We start from the raw sequence: 13,721 nt of genomic DNA on the forward strand, positions 1-13,721 counted from the left end.
TAGGTAATCAGCCTTGCTAAGGATAAGCTCAGGCTACTTTCGCACCTGCCACTGTAAGCTCAAAAAGCATTTATATAACCTGGGCCTGGCTTCTTTTGCAAATTGCCGGTTCTGCGACAGGATAAAGGCTCTTGGAAACATGTTTCCAAATAGGAATCACATCACCTCACTAGCACCCTGCAGTATATTGGAATTTTTCAATATGCTGGAGCTAAATGGGACGATGTGACTTAGGAGAGGGCACAATAAACCTTAGGTCGCGGTGCAATAAGACCAAGTCCTTATATCATGTAACGGTAAGGTCAAACAAATACTCCAAGGCAATGCTTTTTTAATAATATTGCGAATAGAAATTTTTCCGAATCGTTTTATAATGAAAGTAATGTAAAAGTGTGGCAACACCTTAAAAAAAAAACAGCAGCAGCCATCTTCCCTCTACAACCCTTTATTGTAATAGCTAATGTGTCTAAAATAGTTAATTTTATTAATCTTATTGAATTACATTGTTCAAACTGGTGGCAACCCTGTTAAAATATTTTTAAAGTTGTGTATTCTTAAACATTTGCAAAATAATATGCATATTAAGCCTACGCTATCTTTTATTTTTTTATATACTTATAAATTTCCGACAGGTGGCAACCCTTACTTTTAATATTTAAAACATTAAAATCACTAATGAAAAACTTAGGGTGCATTGCTCATTTCATCAATTTTGTTGAGCTAAGTTTTTTCTACAGGTGGCAACTCTCTTAAAATACTTTTTAACTTATGTATTCTTAACCTTTATAATTTGGCGCATATTCTACTATTTTTTTATCTCATAATTTTATTTTACTTGTAAATTTCGAAAAGGTGGCAACCTTTTTTTTTAACACAAATTAAAATATTAAAATAATCGAAGAAAATCTTTTGGCTGCATTGCTCATTATAACAATTTTGTTGAGCTAAATTTTTCGTACAGGTGACAACTCTCTTAAAATACTTTTAAATTTGCAGAATTCTTAAAGTTTTTTCGTCCTCCTCTGCGTTTTCATTTGTCACTGACATTCTAGTAACACTCCACATTCTATTTTTTTTATTTGCTTGTACATTTCCAACGGGTGGCAACATTTTTTGTTCAAAAATATTACCGTGAGTCAGCTAAAAAACAAAAATACTCAAGTCTGTTCAGCTTTCACTCAAGTAGCAATCTATATACTACGAGCGTGGCGAAATTTTGTGGCGCTACAAGATTTCGTTGCATTCCACATACTTTATTTAATTTATATAGTTACGTAATTTCATTTATTTTTTTTGTTTAATTTTATAAATTTTTTTAAATTTTATAACGCAGCAGTTATCGAATTACTGCGGCTTTAAATAAATATAAAAAGCTCCCGATCACAGTGAGTCATCGCTTTGGTGGCGCCCAAAACTGCGAGCTCCGATTATTTCAAGTAATTTTCGCCGCTGACAATGCATGCAACTAGCAACAATAAAATTGAGTCAATTTCACATTTTAACACTGCAATTATCTGTGACAAATTACCGCGCTGGCGCTGCACCCATTTTCACAGCGCCGAAACGCCTCCAAAGCAAGCGGTTTCAATTCCGCACTCGGGACAGGCAAATGAGGCGCTTTGCCCAGCTGGGCAGCGCCGAAGTCCATCTGAACCGGCAACGTGTGGCCCACACAGGCGGCTGAGCGACCACTTATGCGCCGAAATCCAACATTGACGAGCAATAAATCAAAGGCGTTTTATAGCTTTGCCGTGTTAATTCTAAATGGCAGCACAAAATTGGCAAACTGAGTTAGAAACTCTTTGCTTTGATGACTGGTCGAACACTTTTATGGTGTAATGTGAGCTAAACTGAATGCAAATCGCTTAAGTCTGGAGTTGAAAAATTGAATAAATAATATAAAATATATAAAAGAAGTCGAGAGCGTTTATTGTCAACTAGCTCACAATCGCCGGCTATTTATAAAACTGCGCAGCGCAAGACCCCAGGGGGCAGTATGGACATGAGTAGGTACATATGTACATATGTATATATGTATGCATGGATGTGTGTGTGTGGCCCTGTTGAACGGGGTACGCGAACAACTTTATTGACACAGCTAATTTTGATTAATTGAAGAGTGCGAGTGCGATTGCGAGGGAGGCATGTCAGCAGTCAGTGGGCCAAGCGCGCCGGAGCGCAGGGGTGTCGGTGAATTGCAGAAATTTGTTAATTAAATGCGCTGGAATTTCGCTCGTTTCGTTTTTTTCATTTCAATCTATGTATCTACATATGTACATACCACTTTAATTGTGCAATGGACAGTGGAAATGTGTTGAGTGATTGGCAGCCTGTTGCTGGCACTGTCGTTGCGAGCAAGAAGTTTACAGCTAATAACACATATAAGTACATTATTTGTATAGATATGTTTATTGTTTGTTATATAAAAAAATTTTCTGTAAACCCAACTGCTAATAGAAACGTTTTTGGTGAAGGACTGGTCCATTTAGGACTAGTATTGGTCCAAGTTTGAATTTACTCCCCTATTTTTTTTGTAATTTTATCACCACTCATGCCTCTTTAAGCCGCTTAGACATAGTTTTTGATCGGGAAGTGGACCGATTAGTAAAATTTTACGGTATACATTCGCAACTTTGCAACTGGGTTTCTCAATTTTTTGTCCAAAATGTGTCTGAAAAGTGCAGTTCTATTTTGTTTGTTTAACAAAAAAGTTTTTGCAAACCCAAAAGTCAATTGCAGAGTTTCTGGCAGAATACTGGTCCATTTAGGATGGGTATTGGTCCGACTTTGAAAATTTCTTTGCAATTTTTTGACTTCTTATGACTCTGTGGACAGTTTAGACGTAGATCTTGATGAAAAAGTAGAACGTTTAGTTATAATTGTGGTATAAAACTTTGTTTCTGATCGAGAGGTGGACCATTTAGTAAAAAATTGAGGTTTATTTTCGCAGTTTTGTGCCTGGGTCCGCATCTTTTTGTAGAAAAATGTTTGAGAACTTGCTAATCTAGAATTCTGCCTTGTTTTTTATGAAAAAAAAGAATTATTTGCAAACTCAACAGTCAATTGGAGCATGTTTGGCATATGACTGGTCCATTCCGTATGGGTAATAGTCCAAGTTTGAGATTTTCATTTGTTATTTTTTAACTTCTAATGACTATATGAGCGGCTTTAGTCTAGTTTTGGACTGGTAAGATAACTCTTGAATAAACTTTTGCGATATATTTTCGCGCTCGAGTCTTGAAATTTTTGTTTAAATATTTTTAAGAACTAATTAGTCTGCAATTCTATATATTTATATAAAATTTCCACAAATTTCTGTATATTACCTGCACCTGCAAACATATATTCTTAGTCACAAATGAGCTCAAGCCAGCGTAGTTACATATGTACATATTTAAAAATTATAAATTCTAATTTTTTGTTGTTATTATATTTCTTGTTTTGTGTCTACGAACACTATGCCTATCTGCACACAAAAAACACAGCTATATAGAGTCTAAAGTGTACATACATACATGTATGCATATACATATACTTATATAACTATATGCATATGTATGTATGTCCATACGCGGCGGGGAATGCGGTGGCGGCCGCCTGTCATTTAGCAATTTTTGCCTTTTATCCACAATGAGATGGCACATTAACATAAATGGCAGCGAAATGGCGCGCAAATTTGCGGCACAGCAATAAAACGTGGTGAGGCAACGCACGGTTAAGCAGTGAAATGCCAATAAAATGCCGTGTAAAAAAAAATTACGCGTCCATAAAATTTATGCTGAGTATGTGTATGCCTACATATCAAAGCATGAGTGTGTCTTTGATGCGTTGAGCTTGAAAAATTTGCCGTTTTTTTGGTTCTTGAAAGTAAAATATCGGAAGGTTTGAGCAGATCGCATAACTGCAAAATTTTTCTTGGGACCACATGAGCTAAGAAAGTAGAAGTTGTGACATAAATTGTAATGTATGGCTTCTAAATAGTTTCTGTAGTACATACTAAGTCTTCAGCAGCGCATAATTTTGAATAAATTTGAAATTTTGTGAATGTTTTCTAAAGCTTTAAGCTTTTGGAGCTTCCACACTAAACTCCCTTTGTGAACAAATCTCTGCGTATACTTAAAATACCCGCTGAAGATGTTTGAAAGAATAATTTCGGAAGGATCGCATGCTTGTAAAATTTGGTTGGATCAAATTGGGTTTAAAAATTAGTTATTCCTGAAAAGTTTTGTATGAAATGCGCCCAATAGTTCCTGTAATATGTAGATCATGTATCAAAAGCTCACAATTTTTAAAATTTTTGAAATTTCGGAAAAGCTTTTAAAGCTTTAAGCTTTTTGAGCTTTCACACTAACCTCAATTTAAGCAGAAAGAACGTAAAATATTCAAAATACCTTTCGAAGCTGTTTGTTATCAATTGAATAAAGCTTCATGGCAATATAAGATCATAAAAGTTTGTTTCACAATGATTCCTTACAACTAATATTAAATAAAGCCCAGCAAATTTGAGACATATACAAAACAAATCTGATTTTGCTACTCTTTCGGGTATTTAGAACCGATTTTAAACTATTTATAAAGATTAAAGATGTTTCAGAGACTCATAATTTCTAAAGATTCCGAAATTTTGGAATAGCTTTCAAAAGCTTTAAGTTTTCACATTATCCCCAATTTAGGCAGAAAGAACATCAACTATTAAGAATATCTTTCGAAGAATTTTTTTCAATTAAATAGTTTGTTTCACAATGATTTCTTACAACTAACATGAAATAAAGCCCAGCAAAGTTAAGTCCCATAGAAATATGTATACGTATATGACGAAAAAGCTGATTTGGCTACTCTTGTGGGTCTTTGGAATCGATTTTAACCTAAATATGAAAATTTTACTTTACAGGGAGCCTTTTCTTACATTGGACTGAAAAGCTTTAAGCTTTCTGAGCTTCCATCCTAACCTCGTTTTGCGAAGTTCAAATACTCAGAATACCATCTGAAGATGTTTAATATTTGTCTTACGAACTGCAGAAGATCGTTTAAGTATTTTAACAAAGATTCATAACATTGTTCAAAGATAAGCTTGAAGACGTCCTTTTAGAAGTATATGAAGAAAATAACAGTTTTGGCTACTCTTTAAGGTTTTTGGAACCGATTTTCTATTATATAAGAAAATTATACTCTACAGGGAGCCTCTTCTTACATTGGACTGAAAAGCTTTAAGCTTTCTGAGCTTCCATCTTAACGTCGCTTTAGAAAGTGAGAGCTTTGAGTTCTTAGAGCACCTTCTGAAGATGTTTAAAATTCATCTTACGAACTCAATAAGATCGTATATTGCGGATTTTAGGAACCGATTTTCTACTACATATACTTATAATATAATTATACTCTCGAGAGATCCTTTACTTACAAGAGCAGTGCTTTTCAAGAGTTCCATACTGAAATTAAAAAAAGTCATGAATCACTGCAAAGAATAACTAGAATAGAATACGAGTAAAGTAAGGAATTTTATGACATTATCTTGGCATATCCAGGTTCGCATTGCGTATCAGACTACCTTTATTATAGAGTTTATAGAATCTCAAGGCAGACTTAACCTCAATCTTCAAACTTAAGGTACATATATTTTATAGAATATTCTTTTATGGCTACCATCTAGCGGCCAAACTTGGTTTAGTATTAGGTCTTTTGGAGTTCACAACTTTAATTTGAGTTTCCAAAAGCCGCAACAAGAAGATTCTAAGTGATTGAGATTATCGTTTAAAATATTGGTTAGACATGAAATGTGCTTTCATAAGACAATAAGCTTCAATAACCAAGAAGAAAACAAATTTATTTCTTGCTAAGACAATCAGCGCAGCAGAATTCTTCGAAAATTGTTAATACTATATGGATAACAACAAAAACATATTTCTCATATTATTTTACAATAAAAATTTCATATCGAAATCGAAATTATTTAAAAACCCGCCATTAATCCATCTTGTTACGCTGCCATTTTAGCACACATAAAATACCGTTACTTAATTTCATAGTCGCTGAAATGAACTTTCGAAAAACACAAACAGCACGGCAAAGACAAACGACACGACAACTAGAAGGAAAAAGAAGAAGAAAAAGTTTTGGTGCGAAAATTGTGCTGACCTTCAAAGTAGTAGAACAACAACAATGCGCATACACGATTATAAACTTTATATGGTAATAGCAACAACAAGAAAAACTACATCCGAAAGAGTTATAAGCACAAGAATCGTGGCAGTGAAACTTTAAAATGGTTATTCATGGCAAGATTTCTGTATATCTATATATGTATACATATATATATATATGTATGTATATTGTATACGATATATATGGCATATATATGTGTATCTATATATACATATGTATATGTGTGTATGTTTTTATGCATATTTATGGCAGCAGAAAGCTATAACAGCGAACAGCCAATCGGCAGCTACTTACTCGCCGGCCTTTTAACCATCAAGCAGCTTGAAATGCTAAAGGAAACAGGTTGTTGTTGTTGTGCTGATGATTTGTTTTTTTCTGATGTTATTGCCTTTTATATTAATAGTAGAATTTTTAGCTTTTACTTGTTGCTATTGCATATCATACACTCATATGTGGGGGATATTAATAAGTACCACGCTAAGCACTTGGTGGTGGGGTACAGTAGGGTAGGCCATAAAAAAATTTTTTTTAGATAAACATTCATTTTATGTATAACATGGTAAACATTTTTAATTTTTTTTAATAATTCTTTGATTTTGATGTTACAGTTTGTATGGCAGCTATATGCTATAGTGATCCGATCTAGAAAATTTTTTCGTATAATAGCACTGCTACTTTATGCAATAATTCGTGCCAAATTTGTCGAACATATCTCCTCAAATACAAAAGTGTTCCCTGCAAGGACTGGTTTTTGATCGATCAGTTTGCATAGCAGCTATATGCTATAGTGATCCGATCTCAGCAATTTCTTAGAAGAATGTCGCAAAGATATCTTTTCAAATAAAAAAGTTTTCCATACAAGTATTTAATTCTGATCGTTCAATTTGTATGGCACCTATATGCTATAGTGCTCCGATTTGAAAATTGGAATTTATATCTTGAACTAAAGTCCGTGTCAAACTTCGTGAAGAAGTTATTTAATGAAAAAATGTAGTGAACAGTTTTTTTGATCCATCCTAGTAGTCCCTGAGGGGTAAGCGAGCGGTTGGCGGCAAACGTCAGCTACGAATGCTTATTTGGTTTTAAGCGCTGTTGGTTGTTGCCAGAATATGATTGATATGCATATATGCTTATACATATATAAATAGGTATATACTGGAATACATACATATGTATGTGTATATGCCAATAATATTTCCTTGGCTCAACTTCTACTCACTTCTTTGGTTCGAAGCTTCCTCCCAAATGACCATACATATATGTATTTATAATGCATATGCATATATATACTCAAATATATACATATATACAAATACACATACATACGCATACACATGCGCATATCACTTAGTACTTGCATTATCGCCTTATTGCTGTTTGCTCATATCGCAGGCACTTGTTTTGCCAATTCTCTTCTTTTTTCTCTATTTTTTATTTTTTATTACTCTTATTATGTACTTCCCACCGATTGCTTATGCTTATCGTAGCAAAGCAAAAAAAAAACGGCGAAGAAGTAGCGAAACAACAATAAAAACAACAAGCCGAGAACTTAAGTGCACAAAGCCTTGCAATCGTTCTGTAATCGCTACTGCAGTCGTGTGCAGAAAACCAACAGCGAACCGGCCATTAGAGAGCTACGTAAATACGAATTAAGAGTCATCATATGCTTCCTGTTTCCTTTGCACCATCATTCATCGTACAAAAACTATGAATTTGGCTCGAAGCAATTTTTTACTATCCTTCCTTATTTGTTGGCTGTCACTGGCTTGATGAATGTTGCATTACGCCCAAAGGGCCTGTAGGAAAAAGTTGCTGCAGTGCTTTATATATTTTAATACCACGGAAAACAGATATCGGCAAATCTGACAAATAAATAGTACCGCGGAAAAACTATGAAAAGTTTTAGTACTACCTTGAAGCTGTGACAATTTTTAGTACAACAAAATTAGTACTAAATATTTTTATTGACTTTAAAAAATTCAAAGAATATTTACGAAATATAATTTATGGGAAGAAATTTACAAATTTTTGTGAAATTAAGTACTAAAAAATTCATTTAAAAAAATATTTAAATACCCTGTACGAAGCCACATCAAAGAAAACTAAATGTTTTTAGATACAAGCCGCTTAATTTAGTACTGGCTGTTGGGCTTAGCATAAGGAAATTATTGTAGGTACTAAAAAATCTTAATTTTCTAGAATCCCGATTCAAAACAACTATTTCTTTTTAATAAAGTTTGAGCAATTTAGGATATTTTTGAATAGTTTAAAAAATTATGAAAATGTTTTTTTTCCAATTTTTCTATTTTAGTACTAAATAATACCGATTATATACAATTTCGTTAAGATAAACTCTAATTATTCAGCAAATTATGTCTAACTTATTTATTCGAGTGGAATTTTTTATTTACACATATTTTAGTACTCTTTGCCAAAATGCTCAACAAAATTTTGTAGTAAAAAATTTAGTACAAATTACAGTGGATTTTTTTGGAATCTTTTAGTACCTTTTTCTTAATGTTTTTTAACTCTTGAAAAGGTTAAACAAGTTCTAATCTTTAATTTATTACTAAATGTCTATGTACTAAATTTTGGTACACACTTTTTTTTAATTTTTTTGCTATTTGCATCAATTACTATTCTCTTGAATTAATTTTTTTACTGTTTCACTATGTACTAAAATTTAGTACACACTTTTTTTAATTTTGTTTGCTATTTTCATCAATTGCTATTCTATTAATTTAATTTTTTTACTGTTTGACTGTACTAAAAGTTAGTACTATTATTTTTTTTACCATTCGCTTAATGATTTCTTCAAGTGTAGCACAAGAAAATCATTAAAACTTAATTTTTTTATAACTGCACCAATTTTTTTACGCAAATATGTATTTCCCGCAAGGCTACTTTTAGTCAGCTTCTTACCAAGTACATAAGCTTGTTTGCTTTATTCTCGATACATTCAAGCTGCTGCTAAGCATATAAACTGTTACTTGAATTCAGCTCGCTGTTGCCACTCGTCGTTAGTACATATACACATACATATATGTACTATATGCATTCCCATTTATATATCACATTATTATCTACATAAATATATAGGCAAGTACTAATTCAGCAAAATATTGCTCGAAAAATATGTAGCTCAATTAAATATAATTTATGTACATTAAATAAGAAGTGACATAAAAATATTTTTCAAAAAATTCAAGCAAATTTAAAAGTAATTATATTTTTATATCATTAGCTATAAAATTGAGGTTATAACAAATAATATTTTTAGCAGCAGGTGCAGTAATCACTGCGAAATTTATATTTTTGCTGAGTTGACCGCAGGAGGTAGATATTTTTGTATATTTTTCTAAATACGATATATACATATGTACATATGTTCATAAATATATATTACTTTATATTGTACTGCGGATGCCAAGAGTTTACTAATACAATTGATACATATGTATACCATATACAGGTACATGTGTTTATACACTTGTGTGAGACAGAAAGAGCAGCAGCTATAAATCATTTCCCACTGAGTCAATTCACCGTTCGATTTGTCATCATTTAATTGAAAAAAAAAAATTGCAAAAGTTTATAAATCATATTTAATGAAGAGGTTGTGCTATTTTATATACTAACATACACATTTGGATGGTAATATGTTTATTATTTAGGGCTTTTTTTGTTTTTTTTTTTAATTTTTGATTAATTTTATAACCCGCTAATAAAAAATTATTATGACAACTTCAATGACTTTTAACGTTGAGTTTTACGAAAAAACTGTAGAAGAGCGTATTTCTAAAGTTTTAAATTTTATACAAATATTAAAGATATAAAACTGTACAATAGTACAAAATTTTACTATACAATATTACAAAATATAAAAATGAAAGTCATAGAAAATTTCTTTTAATTTTCATAGAAATATTTAAAAGTGTCTACAACCAGTATTTCATATTATAATAAGTAAAAAAAAAATTAAAAAAAAATTTTTAATTTTTTTTGAACCACCCTAATATATTAATATATGTTATTTTATGGTGTCTAAAACCAACTCTTCAGTGTACAGAAAGTAAGAAAAAAATACAAAAATATATTTTAACCACCCTAATATATTAATATGAATGTTTCTAAGGTGTCTACCAATCAATGATCTCAGAATATAAGAAATAAACGATTTTTAAACACCCTAACATCCGTTTGAATATTGTTTACACAAAAAAATGACATGTTTGCATAAAATTTAATTCGTTTCAGGGATCTACCAAGCAATTTTTCAGACTATAAACAGAAAAAATAATTGATTTCTTTTTAAACACTCTAAAACTCAAGTAAACTGAGATATGAAGTTTTTTGAAAAATAGAAAACTGAAAAGTGTATGAAATTTATTTTAATATTTTTTGTTTTAGAATTTATTAAGGTGTCTACCAATCAATTTTTCAAAGTACAGGAAGTAAAAAAATAAAAATTAAAAATTGAATCACCCTTATACTATATGAATACTTTTTGTTCAAAAACAATACGTTTCTTGCATAAATTTAATATTTAAAAAATTTTAGAAGATTAAAAAAAAAAATTCTGAACCACCCTAATGCTCATATGAATATTTTTTCTTGAAAAACGCTACTTTTCTTGTATAAAATTTAATGTTTATAAAAGTGGGTTATACCTACATATGTATATATTTTTTGTTATTTTTGTTGTTGTTTTGAGTATAGAAATACATACATATACAGTTTGTATGCATACATGGTATGTATGTATTTCTTGACATATACATATGTATGTATATTCTTCAGCACCCGCTCACTTTCAAACAACTTGAGACCTCTAACCTCGCTTTATTTACTAATACTTAATGAAAATAATTAATTAATTTAATTAACCGTTATTTTTTATTTGTTTCAGCCACTAAAACACCGCTGATGATGTATGATGTTGAAGTTCTGTCCATTAAATGTTGTTTCAAAACGGCTTTGGCATGACTAACTGCTGATGACGAGTGAGATGCGAGCATTGACGAGCGTGAATGCTGACTACAACAAGCGAAATGTCGGTTGCAAAGCAACAAAGTAAGGCTTACTAAATATACATACATACATATACATATAGTATACGCATTGCAAACATATCGATAGCAGGTGAGTAGTTAATTTTAGCCAAGCAAATATAATATCTTGTGTATACATATTTATGTACATATGTATTTAGTGTTATGTGTCTAGTATTTATTTGCAATTATACGCTTAAATGCGAGTGAGAGTGTTTTAGTCGGCTGAAGGCGAATTATTTCTGGATTATATGTTGGGTTTGATGGAAAATGTTTAATTAGTCGGTATAGTTTTTTTTTATTTTTAATAAAAGTGATGTAAAAAGAGTTCTGATAGCTAGTGGTTAAAGGAAAGTTTACTTTTAAGGGCAAAAATGAGATATTTACTCAATTTACATATATACATAGGATGCAATGTTAACGAGTTGATTAAAAAAAAAACAATTAATTAATTAGATTGCTTTATAAAGCTTTATAAAGCAATATATAGTAAACATTTTTCAAAATACTTTTGTAATTTTTATAAATTAAATATTTTTTTTTAATTTTTTTTTAAATTTTTTTTTTTAATTTTTTACATATTTTAGTAAAAGTAAAAAAAATTTTAATATACTTTTTTTAATATTTAAAAATGAATATAATTTTAAAATTAAGATTTATTTTATTTTTACTTACTAACGTTTACTTATTTCTTTTTTTTTAGTTTTTTGCATTGCTTAATTTTTTTTTTAATTTTTTCAAATTCATATTAATTTATTATTATAATGTTATTCAAAAATATAATTTTCTTAATTTTATTTAAGGGTTTTGAATTTTTATACATACGTATATTTTAAATTTTTGTTTTAAATTTTTTGTTTTATTCTTTTTTAATTGTTAGATTTTTAATGCTTATTCCAATACTTTACTTGCTAAAGTAAAAGCTTTTCAAAATGTTTTTTAATTTTTTTAGATAAAAAAACATTTAATTTAATTTTTTAAATATTCTTAATTTCGTTAATTTTTTTGTATAGTTTTAATTTATTATTTTTTTTTTGCACTTTCTAAAAATTTGAAAATTAATTTGTTAATTCTTTTATTTTTAATTTTTAGTTTAATTTTTTACACTGTTTACATTTTTTTAAATTTTTTTAAATTAATTTATATTTTTTTGTTGCTTAGTATAATACTTGCTTAAAGTAAAAGCTTTTAAAAGTGATTTAAAATATTTTTTTATTGATAAAAAGTATTTTAATTTAATTTTTGAAATAAATTAAATTATAAAAATTAAATTATAAATTTATAAATTTAATTTTTAAATAAATTAAATTAAATTTAGTTTTTATATTTTTAATTTTAGTGCTTGAAAATTAATTTTATTTTTACTCGTTTTTTCAATTTAAACTTTTATTTTTTGTTATATTTTTATTTTTTATCCTTTTTTTAATTATTAAATTTATTAATTTTTTTTAAACTACTATACATATGTATATTTTTTTTTAAATTTAGTAAATTTTTTAAAATTTTATTTTTAGTTTTTTTTGGAATTATTTTTTTTTTAATATTTTTTTAATACACTTCACTTACTTTAACTGCAGTTATCAGTGTTAATGACGGCAAGTGTTTGGAATTCAGGCAAAACGTTTATATGTATATGTACATGCTTATAAACAAATTTCATGCAATATACGTTTATACATACATACTTATGTACATACATATGTATATGGTATTCTTTCTAAGCTTTCATAGCAACAGTTGTGCTTGATCAAGCACGACCAAATAGTCGTATACACACATCCATACTAACATATAAATATATACATATGTATATAGTATAATGATATACATACAAACATGTGCTTTTTATATAGACACGAACTCGTACACATATGTATATGTATGTACATACTACAAAACTCCATATGTATCGTTATAAACATATACTACGATTACATACATACAATCCTATATATACTTATATACATATCGCGTTGTTCTTTGTGTAGATCTTTCAGTTAATTTTCTATTTTAATCACTACTTCTCTATTTATTTCACTATTTCTCCATTAGCTGTGTGGTAGTTACCAGCAAGTATTTACTACGTGCAATTTAAGGTAGGTTACCGGTACAAAATTTATTGCCAACATTTCTAATTTCTACTAAATGCTGTTACAGCTACTAAATACTAAAGTAATGGTACTTGTTAGAGTTAGTAAACAAGTAATTACTTTTAAATTAATTTTACTAACGCTGCGCGCTAATCAGCTTCATGGCTGATCAATTTATATTTGCAATAAAATAAATTTAGGTCGGAGTATAAAAATAAACCAACAAAATGGGAGTAATTTTGGGAAATTAGAAAATCTATAGTATAAATGGGTTATTATCAGGTCTACTAAATACGAGTTTGCGAGAAACGGATTCAGACTTATTACTTCTCTATTTGATGAATGGCCTATCGTGGTACCAATTGAATGTAATTCGGTTTAAAATGATTGGGAAGCAAAACATATGAAACTGTCTAAGAGT

At 29.7% G+C, this 13,721-nt stretch overlaps 1 long non-coding RNA gene across 1 annotated transcript in view; it reads left to right on the top strand.

The window, feature by feature from the left end:
- The window catches only part of LOC120778710, a 163,371-nt gene extending 152,141 nt beyond the window's left edge, over positions 1 to 11,230 (top strand). The window contains exon 8 of the long non-coding RNA XR_005705575.1: positions 11,069 to 11,230. This is a non-coding gene — a long non-coding RNA (uncharacterized LOC120778710). The remainder of the gene's footprint in view (positions 1 to 11,068) is intronic.
- The last annotated feature ends 2,491 nt before the right edge of the window (positions 11,231 to 13,721 follow it).

The sequence above is a fragment of the Bactrocera tryoni genome, chromosome 5 (genome assembly GCF_016617805.1).
Source record: "Bactrocera tryoni isolate S06 chromosome 5, CSIRO_BtryS06_freeze2, whole genome shotgun sequence".
NCBI lineage: Eukaryota > Metazoa > Arthropoda > Insecta > Diptera > Tephritidae > Bactrocera > Bactrocera tryoni.